We start from the raw sequence: 15,455 nt of genomic DNA on the forward strand, positions 1-15,455 counted from the left end.
AAAATTTCAGACATCTAGTCACCACTTCATCGGAAATCTACCTTCCTGGCAGTGTCTGTGACACAGACTCTTCGCGCTTCTGTAGGAGTCTGACAGGAGTATCCCTTCGCTTTTAGCGTTTGGTAGCCATGTTGCAGATACCTGGTTTTTAAGCCCTGATTTATAACTACAGAAATGGACTGTTAGAGTTTGATCCTGTCTACAAGCTAGCGATATGGAAATACATTTCAAAAATAAGTATGGGATCTATATGGCGCAGAAGACTATAGTTTGAATGAAACATTTGTTAGTTATGGAAGCGAGTACTCTACAAAGCATCACTGTAATTAAATAGCCCTGCCAGTCATTTGGGATCTAAGTTACACACATCCGATTCTATTGCACAAAAATATTACTGGGTATTTTTTCTTTGTAGGAAAATTACATTTCGAAATTAGAATGAAGTCTATGTGCATGTATTTGACATGGAAGACTCTAGTTTTAATGGAACATTTGTTAACGGCAGTAGGGAATACCACACATAGCATCATTATACTTAAATAACCCAGGAAAACCTTTGGAGATTAAGTTACAAGCATCTCATTCCATTGCAGCACTGGATTACTGGGTATTTTATCCCTGCTAAGAAAATAACATTTTGAAATCAGTGATGTTCTATATGATGTATATGGCATGGAAGACTGTAGTTTTAATAGCATATTACTTAATAGTCGGAGGGAGCACCACACACAGCATCACTTTACTAAAATAGCCCTGACAAATGTTTTGTAACTGTGTTGCAGATATCTGATTCCATTTCCATGTGGCAATTTGAGATAATTCAATATGGCAAATGTTTGCACTGGACGATTATTCCCTCCATGTAAATTGATTGGCTGATGGCTGGGCGGAGATGGTGTCGGTCTGTCTGGTCTCTGAGAATCTGGTAGAAGTGGTATGTGGATATTGGGGGATGAGCACGCAACTGCGAGTGTGGCCGACATATGTGCTGGTCTCCAGTCCTCTCTCGGCCAGTATGGCCATAGCTCCTGGCGCTCCTGCAGTCGGTGAATGGCGTGCATTTAGCGATTCTGAGTGTATGTAATCAGAAGATCTTTTTCGCTTGATTTGTTTAGTGTAAGGTGGAAACTTTGAGGTGGTGGAAAGTAGGGCAGCATGTGGAGAAGGGTGCTTGTGTTCTCAGGGTGCTTGTGTTCTCAAACGTCGGTGCCTACAAGACCTCAGATATATTTAGCACTACAATGTATGTGTGGCGGAAATGTAATTACTTGGTGTGCGAATTGTGTGTGTGTAATTCTTAAATGTTGAAAATAAGTTTTATTATGAAGAAGAAATATTTCACGGTGGTTGTGAGGTTTTTAAGCGATCTATTTGACTTACACACTCCACAGATTTTTTCACTATCTAGTCTTCTGTTAACTTTAAACAATTAATTTGATAGGGGTAGTGCAAATGGACTATTTCCTGCCATTTTTGATATCGCAGTTGTAACATCTTAAGACTGGGCCACTTTTCCCACCCAAATAATGAGAAGCAGCATTTACCACCAATTTAATTAATTAATTTAATTAATGTTTAAATAAATAAACTCTATTTTGCTCGAATTTACCACCCATTTCGTGACATGAGATCCAGTCTGGCAACTCAACACAGATAGTCTTTTCCTATCAATTCAAAAGTAGAAGAGAGGGGAAGTAAGGGAGGGGAGGAGGGTGAGAAAGGTTGTTGATTTACCAGGAGGAGGAGGAAAAAGTGGCTTAGAGCTGAACTAGACAAGGGGTGACAAAAAAGTGCCCCAGGATTGGCATCACTTTTCTCTGAGGGGTGGGGGAGGAGGAGGGGGAGTGGAAGAGAGGGAGTTTCTCAGAAAGCTGGATTACCCCAGGGGTCATAAATCAACTCCCAGAGGTCATAAACCAATTAACATAATAGTAGGTTAAGGGCAGCAGGAGGAGGATAATTTACCATTGAATGCTAACTTGCCCATGAATGTACGCAACTCTGAAACTGTCTAAAACCACATCCAGGGAACCTCTTCGATAATCCGCTAGATGGATTCAATCCAGGGCCAGTGCATCTCCCTGTCCTGAAAGTGGCATGGCTATCTGGTTGGCCTAAGATGCAAAATCACATCTGTTGATAATAAAAGAATAATAAAGCAACTAAACATAGATAATTCTCCTAACTCATAATGCAAATAATAATTGTGGAAGATGGCCACAAACATATAGAAAAGCTGCAAAATATTTACAAACAATTGATCTGGTGAAATTCTAGACGTCCGAATGCGAATACTGATATTCCCACTTGCAATCAGCTCAGTTACACAAATGCTTGAGAAAATTACAACACCCATAAAGAATGTCCTAAATAAATTTAAAGGCTGAGCATTGTATAACAGTGCACCAACTGTAAGTGGATTACATTCCAAAGAGATGACATACATATAAGTAGGTAGTCTAGGAGAGAACAAGCATAGTTTACACTGTTGCCAGATTTCTGATGACATCGTCAATGATGTCATATGCTTTTGCCAGATGTCCCTCCTCTAACATAGGCCAATTGCCATATGTATAAAATGACAGAAGTTCAAAAAATGGTAGGAAATTCAAAATATGGCAGGAAATTCAAAGTAGCCAAGCTGTGCTACAGATTTTTGTCCCTAACCCTATGATGTCACTGTGGGAGTAGGGCTCGTGTCCGATGTAGAAATTGGTGGGAAATTCAAAAATCCAAGTTGTTGTATTGTCATGTTGGTTTGAAGTTAAAAAATTCGAGATGGCGATCCAAGATCGCTGACATGGAATATGAGCACAGACAGCATTGTTGCCACATTTACTGGGTTTTTCCCTGATGTCATTCACCTGAGACAAAGAATGTTCGTTTACCCCTGCAGGTCCAAGCCAGTCTGGTAGACAAAGGAAGCCAGTCTGAGCCTCTTGGCTACATGTGGATGTTTTTCACCCTACAGGTAGCAACCAGTCTGAGGACCTAATATGTTTTCCCCCGAGCTATTATTCAGTCAGATCTGCAGGGCTATTTTTATAACAGTAAGGCCAGTTAGTAGAATTCAGAATAGCTTCTGACATCACACACAAACTGCTTGTCCTATGTTAAAGTCCAATCCCCCCTAAGTTACGATTCATTCACTTATGTTGTGGTGGGAAAGTTTGTCTTTAACATCGCACTGGGGGAACGTCCTCCATGCCAACACTGCTGCCCATGCCATTTTATCAGGATTCAGACGCTGTAACCACTGTCCAAGTATCATCACTTGCCACGACATGCCAGGACACTGTAGCATCACCAACTATAGCTGTGCCAGGCATAACAGCCACAGCTACTGCCATTGGCTTGAGTGCAGACCTAGCACTGTGTCCTCTCGTTACTCTGATGTTTAGCTGTGAGTGTTCATATTTCAATGAAGTGAAAGTGTATCCTTCCTTACAGTAAGGGCGCGTGCAATGTTGACGTCTCTGCCCACTGTAAAAATTGAACACTATATGCAGGTGTGTGCAGCTACCTTCAATAAAAATACTGAAGTGTAAACGTGCCCATTTTTATAGAAAAGACGCATGCAATGCAGATGTAACTGCATGTTGTAAACAATTATCTATACATATGAGAGGGTAGAATGAAAGAAAACGAACAACAACAAATTAGATCTATTTGAAATAGATTGCAGATAATGTTTTCGTACAAAATACATGTCCCACATGTTGGAATAGTTGATTTTCATTATATACATCTATATAAACAGTGTGAGTGGTCTGTATTCGAATCGAGAGCTTGCGGACATGGTATTGTTTTGCTGTTTGTCTGAGAAGCAGGAAGCAGGAAATCATTAAGAACATACCAAAAATGTTCAGACACCAGACTTGGAGGAAAATGTGATTAACACTGTGAAAGACGACTGCCGTGTCAGTACCAGGCAGTTGGCCTGCCAGTACAGTGTAAGCCAGACGACCACGTGGAACATTCTTCATGACAATTGTTACTATCCTTATTACTTGCAGTGTGCAGGGGTTGCTATCGACAGATTTTCCACGTCAGAAGCAGTTTTGTCACTGGTTTTTCATCAGGCAACCACGATTCTGGGATTTGTGTCATCCATCCTGTTCATGAATGAGGTCATCTTTACATGAAGCGGTATCTTCAACTTCCGTAACAGTCATCTGGGGGATATTATGCAGAATCCCGACGATATGGTGACAGTGAATCATCAGCATCAGTACACCGGAATGTGTGGGCCGGGATAATTGGCGACCATATTTTGGGACCAGTCTTCCTTCCACGTTGCCTAACAGGCCGGAACTATCGGCGTTTCTTGCAGGCCGGAACTATCGGCGTTTCTTGCAAGTAACTTTGCCTCTCCTACTAGAATAAGTGCCATTGACAATTCGACGGCTTACATGTTGGTGCTCCAGCCCACTTTGCCGTTAACGTCCGGACACATCTCAATCATGTCTTCCCTGGTCGGTGGATCAGATGAGGGGATCTAGATGCATGGCCTGCTTGTTCACCAGATCTCGACCCGTGCAATTTCTTGTTATGGGACCATCTCAAAAGTATCGTGTATGAAGAGCCTATTCCAGATTCGAGACACTGGAGCAGCGTATTCATGCTGCCCTTGACACTGTTCAGATGCAACCTGGCCGATGTGAATGTGTCAGACAGAACATGCTATGGCACATACACACATGTGTTGAGGCACGTGGAAGCCATTTTCAACACATACTGTAGCTATGACTGCGTGGTACAGTGCATATCAGACCTCAGTCTTGGATAATTGGTCTCTAGCACGGATACCATGCATTTCTGGACATAAGTTTATTAGATCCTTTTCGTTCCATATCCTCTCATTGATCAGTCCCTACGGTTTGCACGAGGTGAAAAAAATCACCCTGTATAGATGTGTCTGTAAAAGTAAGATGATTGGTAAATCCTAGAATTTATAGGTGAAACCTAACATTTACCGGTGTAGTTTGGTAATAGATGTAGATTTCGAACTTTTTCCAAGAGATGTTGACAAATCTTAGGATTTTCCCATGTATACTGGTAAAATCGCATTCATTAAAAAATCAACATAGCAGTTTTATTGAAATAGTTCGTATTGACGTAAAATTACGATATTTAAATATTCTTGCATTCCATTGTGATTTTATATTAAAATTACCGAAAATTGATATAGTTATACAAAAATGTTATATTGTGAATGTTAATTTTTGTTGCAGCGAAGGTGACAGTTGTGACATTTAGAATTAGGTAACATGAAAAACGATTCGCATAAGCCTTTGTTAGTTCAAGAGTTTTTAAACAATTATACTTTTTGGATCCTTGTCCTCCAATGAACGACACGTTGGCAAGCAAGGTGTCTGAATGTCTGTGGAGGAATGAGAGACCATTCGTCCTCAAGAGCCGAAACGAGAGAAGGTTGTGATGTTGGACGCTAAGGTCCGGAGCGAAATCGACTTTCTGATTCATCCCAAAGGTGCTCCGTTGGCGTGAGGTCAGGCAGGCCAGTCCATCTCAGAAATGTTATTGCCCACAAACCATTGCCTCACAGATGTTGCTTTACGACAGGAAGCATAGTTATGCTGATACTAACAATGATTTTCTCCGAACCGCTTCTCTATTGTACACAGTACACAATGTTGTAAAATATGTTCATAACCTCCCGCATTTAGCGTTTCCTTAAGCGTAATAAGGAGATCACACCCTAACCAAGAAAAACACTCCCACACCGTAACACAATTTCCTCCATAATTCACTTTTGGCAGTACACATTTTGGCAGGTAACGTTCTCCAGGCATTCGCTAAACCAAACCGTGCCATCGAATTAGTACAGAGTACAACGTGATTCATAACTCCAAATCACTCGTTTCCAGCCATCTAGTGTCCAATGGTGTCGCTCTTTGCACCACCTCAAGCGTCGCTTAGAAGTGCCTACAGCACACATTTCCGCAACCGTCATTCACCTTTGTTATCTATGGCCCATGGTGCACCACAGTTGCCTCTGCCCTGGTTTTGGATAGCGCCATTTTCCCATGCACATTTTACTTTAATCAAAAACACAAACAGTTTACAAACTTAACCGCGTCGGAAGTTCCTCCACTCTTGGCCCTAAAGCCTTTGATCACGGCTTTTTGGACGTCAGATAAATCGCTCCGTTTCAGCTTTACGACAACAAAGCACTATTTTCTGTATCCACCAGACCCATTTTTTTGTACTCTCCACTGCTAGCGCTGCCACCTGCAGCCTAAAAATAGCTATCGCACGTTGACGTCACACATTGGCGACGGGCAGATTAATGTGAGTGGACCGTGAATGATATTTTTTTGTGTCACACCCAGTCATAATCTTCGTCGATTATTAATAATATGACTATTGATTTATTGACGATGCTTTACGAGGCACAAGTAGTGATCATCAGGTATCAAGGCACGCAGATCACTTAAATATTATTTACACTACTAATATTATTAGCTAGATTATCGGTAATTTTCTTACGTTGTCGGGACCTTCATTAAATCCGCAACATATGCGTTCCTATATAGAAATGTAAAATAAAGTATTCTTTTTCGTGTCAAAAGACGTGCTGTCAACTTATGACACATTTTCAAAGCATCTGGTGTTTGTACGGCGCCCATCTTATGTTCTTGTTGTGTTGGTCTGTGAAATATAAAGTACAAATTTTCCGTAAGTTGTAAAAAGTGAAACGTGACGTAAAACAATGTAGAAAAGTGTTACAAAACCGACTACAGATGCTCGATCATCGCAGTAGCCAGTGGAAGGACATGCGGTACGTCACCAGCACAGTATCGCCAAAAACACTTACATTTACATGATTAGCACGGTTTTTGGCAAGAACTACATCAGATACGAGGGGCTTTCAGTAACTAATGCAACATTTTTTTCTCGGCCAGTTTCGGTTGAAAAAATGTGGAATATGTTGTGTGACATAGTGAAATATTTCCACGTCAGTCCCTATAGTGTCATGAAGTTTCCATAGGTGGCTGCGCTATCGTAGCCTTCAAAATGTAACGGAGGAGCGTTCCGAGCAGAGAGCTGTCACTGCGTTTCTTTTGGCGGAAAACCAGCATTGCAGATATTCATAGACGCTTGCAGAATGTCTACGGAGACCTGACCGTGAACAAAACCACGCCGGCCAGGGTGGCCGAGCGGTTCTAGGCGCTACAGTCTGGAACCGCGCGACCGCTACGGTCGCAGGTTCGAATGCTGCCTAGGGCATGGATGTGTGTGATGTCCTTAGGTTAGTTAGGTTTAAGTAGTTCTAAGTTATAGGGGACTGATGACCTCAGAAGTTAAGTCCCATAGTGCTCAGAGCCATTTGAACCATTTTTGAACAAAACCACGGTGAGTCGTTGGATGAGATGTCTGTCATCATCGCAACAAGGTGGCGCAAACTTTTTCCGATCTAGCAAGACTTTGGCTCCGACATTGAGCAGTAAAGCGGTACCATACAGGCCCTCCCAGTAAGGTGGAATAAGGCTGGAGGACTGATCGGAGATTTTGTAGCCAAAAGAGTGGGTAAAATATGGTGTATTAGAATCCCTAATAAAAACAACCTGCTTTCAGTGTTGCATTACTTATTGAATGCCCCCCCCCCCCCCCCCCCCGTATTTTTTCGCTTTCTATATAATGATGATCCTGTCAGCGCTACAAATTAGAGGTAATCCAACTAATAGTATTAGAAGCATAAATAATATTTAAGTGATTGGTACTGACGTCCGATGAGGCTCTAAACGCGGCGCCAGTCACTGAGACTGGTCGGCTCTATACATATACCCTAGAGTCTTTGAATGTAAAATGCTTGCTCGTAAGTTGAAATGGGTATTTTTCTTATGGCTTTATTTACCTTTCTGTTCCCAGTAGACAACTTCATATGATACACTACGGCCCTGACTTAACTCAAGATATTTTGGGAATTCTAAGATGACGATTCACCATCGAACATTTATTTAGCTGTAATAATGAGTTAATGAATGTGTTGTGATATGCAGGAGGAGAAGAGAAAATGTTGAGTGATACCTGCTTTCCAGCTGCCAGACGAGCCATCTCGTTGATGACACCGTTGCCCGAGTTCCAGAGGAAAGAAGCATCGCCACGATGGAGGCACCGTTGTCTGCCAAGGCCTTCATGCGCCCTGAGTCCTGCAGTCTGTGCTGTGGGCTTCGGCCATAAAATGTCTCCATACCCCTGTAAGGATTCGCATCCTGCTCGCAGCCTCCCTACTCCCACTTCTCCCTTTCTGGGAGCCACGTTCTTCTGTACCGTTGCCCCTCGAAACTGTTGCTGAGGTTTTGGCGGCCCATGGCGGCATTTAGGCAAACCGATCCCCGTCCGTGGCTGTCTCCTGGTAGGATCCAGACAATGGAGACGAGTGCTGGGAGGCGATCGGTGGAGCTCCTGCGCAGATCTGCTCCCTGAGCTTCCCATGTGATCGACGACACGACGAGATACTGTCTTGTTTGTTTGGAGCACAGCGCATTTGACTGAAAAAAAAAAAGAAGTCGCCTGGATTACTCGAGGACTGTGATGAACATACGTACGTGACAACCGTGAGAACCGACTAAGCAGTTTTAAGGAGCAATAAAAAGTAAATCTGGATGTATAAAGAATAAATGTTTTTATTTTCTAAATTAGTACAAGATACCATTTTACATTCATTTAGTTTTGAAAACAATGTCCTCAATATGGCGGCCGTTAGCATCAATACATTGTTGTAGACGATCCCTCAAGTTTCGAGCAGCTCTTGCACACATATCGTGGGATATGACATTCACTTCGTCAATAATCCGCTCTTTTAACTCTGGTAGAGTGGAGGGCGTCTTTTGAAACCTTTTCCTTCAGATATCCCCAAAGAAAGTCGTCACAAATGCTGAAATCTGGTGACCGCGCAGGCCACCCGACATCACCCCTCAAAGAAACGAGGCGTTCCGGAAACATTTCTCGCAAAACATCGAGTGAAATTCGAGCTGTGTGAGCAGTAGCTCCATCCTGTTGGAACCAAAAGTCCCCAAGTCCACGTTCTTCACCAGTCTCGTCCACTCTGGGTTGCAGAAAATTTTGCAACATTGAAACATAACGTGTGGAATTCACTGTCACGGTCACTCCTTCCTCCTCAAAAAAGTAAGGGCCTACCACACCAGATTGTGATATGGCACATCACACTGCCACTTTAGGAGAATTTTGCGGTCTTTCATGAATAATTCGGGAGTTATTTTCAGCCCAGTAGCAAAAGTTCTGCTTATTCACGTACCCACTAAGATGAAAATGTGCCTCGTCACTACCGAAGAAAGCTGCATTCGGAGGGATCTGAGCAAGCATTTGCTCACACAGATTTTCACGGTAGTCTGCTGGGCGTAATTCTTGAGCAATCGTTATTTTGAAAGTATGGAACTTCAAATCGCATTGCAGGATCTTTCTCAAACTGCAGTCTGAAATCTCCAATGCAACAGCGTGTCGTCGAGCAGAACGCTGCGGCGATTCTTGAACTGCTGTTCTCACCATCTGCACATTTTCTGGCATTCTCATGGATTTGCGCCGGCATGTGTATCTATTCTTGGTGTGTTACCAGTTTCCTCCAACTGCCGAACCCACGACCGGATTGTGTTTGCGTTAGGAACGGCATTGTTGCGTCGAATGTTGAACTGTCACAGAAAAGCTCGTTCTGTAGCGATCACAGATCTGTTGTTTTCATAATAAGTGCGAACGGTAAAACCACGATGTGCGCTGGTCCAGACCATGTTGGCTACTGAAATGGAGTCAACGACTGAACAAAGGCAGACCACGTGCAAATGCCTACCCCCACCACAGCCCCAAAGGTAATCGATAGAAACTGCTTAGTCTGTTCCGCCGCACCCTGCGTTTATTCCTTCGCTCGCAGATACTAACTTTTATTATACACTGAGGTGACAAGTCATGGGATACCTCCTAATATTGCGTCGGACATACTTTTGGACGGCATAGCGCAGCACCTCGACATATCATGGACTCAACAAGTCGTTGTAAGTTTCCTGCAGAAATATTAAGCCATGCTGCCTCTATAGCCGGCTATAATTACAAAAAGGTTGCCGGGGCGGGATTTTGTGCACGAACTAATCTCTCGATTATGCCTCATAAATATTCGATGGGATTGATATCGGGCGATTTGGGTCGCCAAATCAGTCGCTCGAATTGTCCAGAATGTTCTTCAAACTAATTGCGAACAGTTGTGGTCAAGTACATGGCGCATTGTCATCCACAGTAATTTTGTCGTTGTTTGGTAACATGTGGTCCATGAATGGCTGCAAACGGTCTTCAAGTACCTAAAAATAATGATTTCCAGTCAATTATAGGTTCAGTTGGACCAGAGGATCCAGTCCATTCCATGTAAACACAGCACACACCTTTATGAAGCTATCATCTGCTTGCACAGTGCCTTGTTGACAACGTGGGTCCATGGTTTCGCGGAGTCTGCGCCACACTCGAACCCTACCATCAGCTCTTACCAACCGAAATCGGGACTCATATGAACAGGCGACGGTTTTCCAGTCGTCTAGGTTCCAACCGATATGGTCACGAGCCCAGGAGAGCCAATGCAGGCGATGTCGTGCTGTTACCATAGGTACTCGCTTCGGTCGTCTGCTGCCATAGCCCATTAACGCCAAATTTCGCCGCACTGTTCTAACGGATACGTTCGTCGAACGTCCCACGTTGATTTCTGCGGTTATATCACGCAGTGTTGTTTGTCTGGTAGCACTAACAATTCTACGAAACACCGCTGCTCTCGATCATTAAGTGAAGGCCGTCGGCCACTGCGTTGTCTCAAGTGAGAGGTAATGCCCGAAATTTGATATTCTCAGCGCGCTCTTGACAATGTGGACCTCACAATATTGAATTCTCTGACGATTTTCGAAATGGAATGTCCCATGTGTCTAGCTCCAGCTACCACTTCGCATTCAAAGTCAGTTAATTCCCGTCGTGTGGCCATAATCACATCGGAAATCTTTTCACACGAATCACCGGCTACAAATGATGGCTCCACCGATGCACTGTCCTTTGATGCCTTGTGTACGCGCTACTACCGCCATCTATATACGTGCGTATCGCTATCCCATGACTTTTGTCACTTCTGTGTATTTCCAACATCTACGACTTTGAACACTATATTTTCCTTTCCAAAGGGTTCTGAATTTGTCACCTGATTTATTGTTTATTAATTCTCGAAAGTAAAGCGCTCAGAGACTTATCGCACTTTAAAAGTAGACAAAGGACGGTCATCTTTAATGAATGTACGTACTCGTGAGTTCTCGGTTTGGTATGTCTTTCTAATGAACATCGCTTATGCGGCATGCACGTCAGGTAGAATGATTGTGTTTGTAATATAACGTCGTATTTGTATTGTTAATAATGATCAGAGGAGGAAAAAATAAAATCCAGTGCCAACACGTATCTTACGTCACTCGAGCAGCCTTAAGGGGGATCGCTGAGCTTACGTTTTCATTTGATGGGCGGAGCTCCAACGATAATCTTAGATCACCTCACTCCGGGAGACACTGCGGACAGGTATGGGATTTAATCCAGAGCCTGGTGGTATGGAACTGAACGCTACCGCCTCTCGTAGCGTTGCCGAAAAAAATGAAACTGAATAGTTTGTCACTCACGACACATTTCAGTGACTACATTGTCGTACCATACAAAATAAAAACGTTTGGCAGTTACGTTTGTACAAAGAACATTAGGTCTCACGAGAAACTCTGTATCTATTTCTGAACCAAATTTTTAATTTTATGATCTGACGAGGAAGTTACTGAAAACCGTCACTGGGAATTTTAATTAAAATCATAAATTTACACAATCAACACGGAACATTTAATAATTGCAAAAAAAATAATATTGCGGACGTGTACACGGAGTTTATAGTCTATGCAGTAATAATTTTTTCCCTACCAGAATTTCGACCGGTCACCATTGAGTCGATCACCAATGCATAAATGTACGTTAGCGATCTCATCTACAAATATGGGTCTCTTTAGGATTACTAGAAGTTAACAAACCAAATTAAAGGTCATCCTAAGGACAAGAAGGCGTCCATCGCTGCAATGGAATTTCTCAGCATAAAATAAAAGTGGTAATAATCTCAAATCAGTTGTGATGGTCAGTATATTCCAGGCATTTTCCTCGTGAATTAACGATTGTAAATACAGTACAAGTATAAAGAAAACTGAAACACCAAATGAAAAATATTCCGCATAATGAACGATTATTTCTTTTATTTATACGACCGACCGATTGTAAGATGTGACATATTTATCATCATGAACTTACAAGTGAGAGGGTGAGAATACATGTTTGAAGCAAAGATACACTTTTGTTTAGTTAGAAGTTTCTTAGATGACGTTACGATTATAGTAAATTCTGCAACGGAGCTAGAAGTAAGAAACAAGGAAGGATTTAATGTGATTAATCTATTATATTACGCGCTGTCCATGTCGCTTAACAGCTATGGCAACAATTTTTAGTCATTGCTGTGCCTGCAACATATTTCTTTTTACTATGTGAAATATGGTTTTTAAAACAGTACAAAGAAGAAATTGTTTTTTTTATATAAAACTCTCTATGCGACAATGGTAAATGAGCTAGTCAGACAAAGATGTCTCAGCGGTTGGTTACTGAATCACGATACTGGCCACGTAATAAGGCGTCAACGTTCTGCTTACTTTCCCGCTGTGATAGGCCAACTTCGGTCAGTACGTGCTGCGCCAATGGCATGCATTCTTTGGTGTGTAGCATACATGATATAACAAAATTAACGACTGGAAATCAACTCAGTTAATATACTGCAATTGACTGTGGGCCGAGAGTAACGTGTATGGCACGCAGCGGAAGACGAGCTATTCAAAAACTGTTTCACGTCGACGACTACCGGCAAATGAGAAACCTATTTGTAAAGTGGTAGCACACTATCATTATAGAGGTATCATATGGTAATTAAAGTAATCATGAGTAATTTACTGAAAATAACGACCAGAAATTAAATGTTTCTTCTGAGTACAAAAAGAGAACAAATTTACGGTAAATGTTGCAGTTCCTTCAAGCACTCGTCTATATCTATGCTCAGTGTAACCATGGTACGTGACACATATGGTATTTTATATTATATGATATACCAAAGTCAGCTCCCGTTCCATTCACGGATAAAACATAGGAAGAATGACTTTTCAAAGGACTCTACCGACAACTGAATGTATGTGGTCATTCCACCTACTTTTCTGCATATATTGGTGCTCTTAGGTGTTTATATGACTTCATTAACCACGCAAAACTTGCTTACATTAAGAGCTTTTTTAACAGTGTCGGACTCTCCTGACGTTTTAACTACGTTTCACGAGCTATTACTGTAATGTTTTTATAATGTGGCTGTAAACGGTACATCTATGGTGCTTCTGGCCCACGGTACATGTTATTATGACATCAGATGGCAGCAGTTACCCATATGCAGGCGAATTTTGGGTTGGTGAGGGTAAAAGTAAGGGACGGGAGTTAGCACAACTGCGCATGTGCGCTCACACACACACAAACACACACACACACATGCGCACACACATAGATGGTTCAAATTGGTCTGAGCACTATAGGACTGTTCAGTACACCACATATTTCCATCTTTAACGTGCTATGAGAAACAAGACAGATGCAAGTTTAATTATATGAACAATTCTTGTCTTGTCTGAGTCCTTACTGATTAAGCATATGTTCAACACAGTCATCTGGGCGTCACACGTCCTGACTCTCCCATTTTGAGCAATAACACAGGCAGTCTAGACGTGGAAATAACGTGGTTGGCACTATGCCTTGCACCATGTGAGGTGCAAAGATCAAACTACAGTCGTCACCAAGTGTACCTTTATGTGTAAACCATATCAGTAGTGTCAATAAAGTGAATCACATGTGTTTTGTACAGTTATAGAGAACAATAATACAGATATTTTAGAACGTGAGAAAACACTTTGACAGTTAATTTGAGGGTAAACAGTTTCTTTTTGGACATCAAGAGTGCATTAACCTATAAGTTACACCAATAGTTTTAAGTTTGAGCCAAATGTGTTTTCTGCTGTTATAGAAGAACAATACAAATAATTTAGACATGGAAACAACACTGTGATTCTTAATTTGAGAGCACATTGAGTCTTGCACCAAGTGGAGTGAGAGATCGAACTACAGTCGTGTTATGGGCATCAGTCGAGATACAGAGAACAAGATGGTCAGCTCTAGAGGGTACATACTGATTGTCTATTTCATTTTCAATGGCGATCTGAAGACTGGAATGTGGCTGGGAGAGCAAAATGTGTGTGTGTGGGTGTGTGTGAACAAGGGAGGGGGCTGAGGAGATCTCTGACTGGCTTTTTTCCATGAAAAGCGGTATGACTTAAGCAGGAGTTGCAATATTTGTTTGGGAGACAAAAACACATGAGTTTGTGTTTGCTTAGGATCTCTCCGTTTGCTCTGATTCCACGGAAGGAGGCGTGGGTTAAGAATGAGATGAAAAATGTGATTGGAAGAGCATCATTTGTGTGTGTGTGTGTGTGTGTGTGTGTGTGTGTGTGTGTGTGTGTGTGTGCCCGTTCTCCAACTACCGTCCCTTCCTCCGCCTCTACCGTCGCCACTCAGGCTGCCCACGCACGTACACAATTGGGCTGTGTAACGTCAGTTACAAATATCCCTTGGGCCAGAAGCCTCAAAGATACACTACTGTACTGGAATGGCTGTAACTTAAATTTTTTTCTCACAATACGTTAAAATAAGATTGAAAGCTACCATGTGTTTGCGACACTTGCAAGGTTAACACAAATATTTAGGTAACTACTGCTCACGTAGTTGTACCGAAAACAGAAAACATAGCAAAGAGCCAGGCACAAATCGCCACATAGACTGCACCTTGATAATCAGGCTCTGGACGCGAGTATTGCACAGGATGTTCCACGTACGATGCAAGCGCTGTGTCCAGCATTGTGTCGTTTGTTCGACAAAATTGTTGCGTCATATAGCACTTTAGACTAGGTATTAAATGATGCTGATAAATTGACTGTTCCGTATATAATTCAGTACAAGATACATAGAGTTTCCACTATAAAGCATTGACATTATTGAAAAGAGATGATAAACATCTCATACTCTATGATAAAGTAAGCACTGTAGTATGGGGATAAGACCCTGTGTGAGCCTTGAAAGCTGGACACCAGCTGGTCACAAGTCTATACAGTGTAAATTCGTTGGGTACAAAAATCGAACTACAAGAAGGAAGATGGTAGAGCAGAGGGTCATACGTTGAACTACCATTGCAACATCTTTGAGGATGTGACGTCGAACTACGAGAACCACGATGGTGGAGTACGGATGCATAGATCGAACTACTGTTGTAACATATTTCGGGTCAGAGATCGAAGATG

The sequence above is a fragment of the Schistocerca piceifrons genome, chromosome 2, assembly GCF_021461385.2.
Source record: "Schistocerca piceifrons isolate TAMUIC-IGC-003096 chromosome 2, iqSchPice1.1, whole genome shotgun sequence".
Taxonomy (NCBI): domain Eukaryota; kingdom Metazoa; phylum Arthropoda; class Insecta; order Orthoptera; family Acrididae; genus Schistocerca; species Schistocerca piceifrons.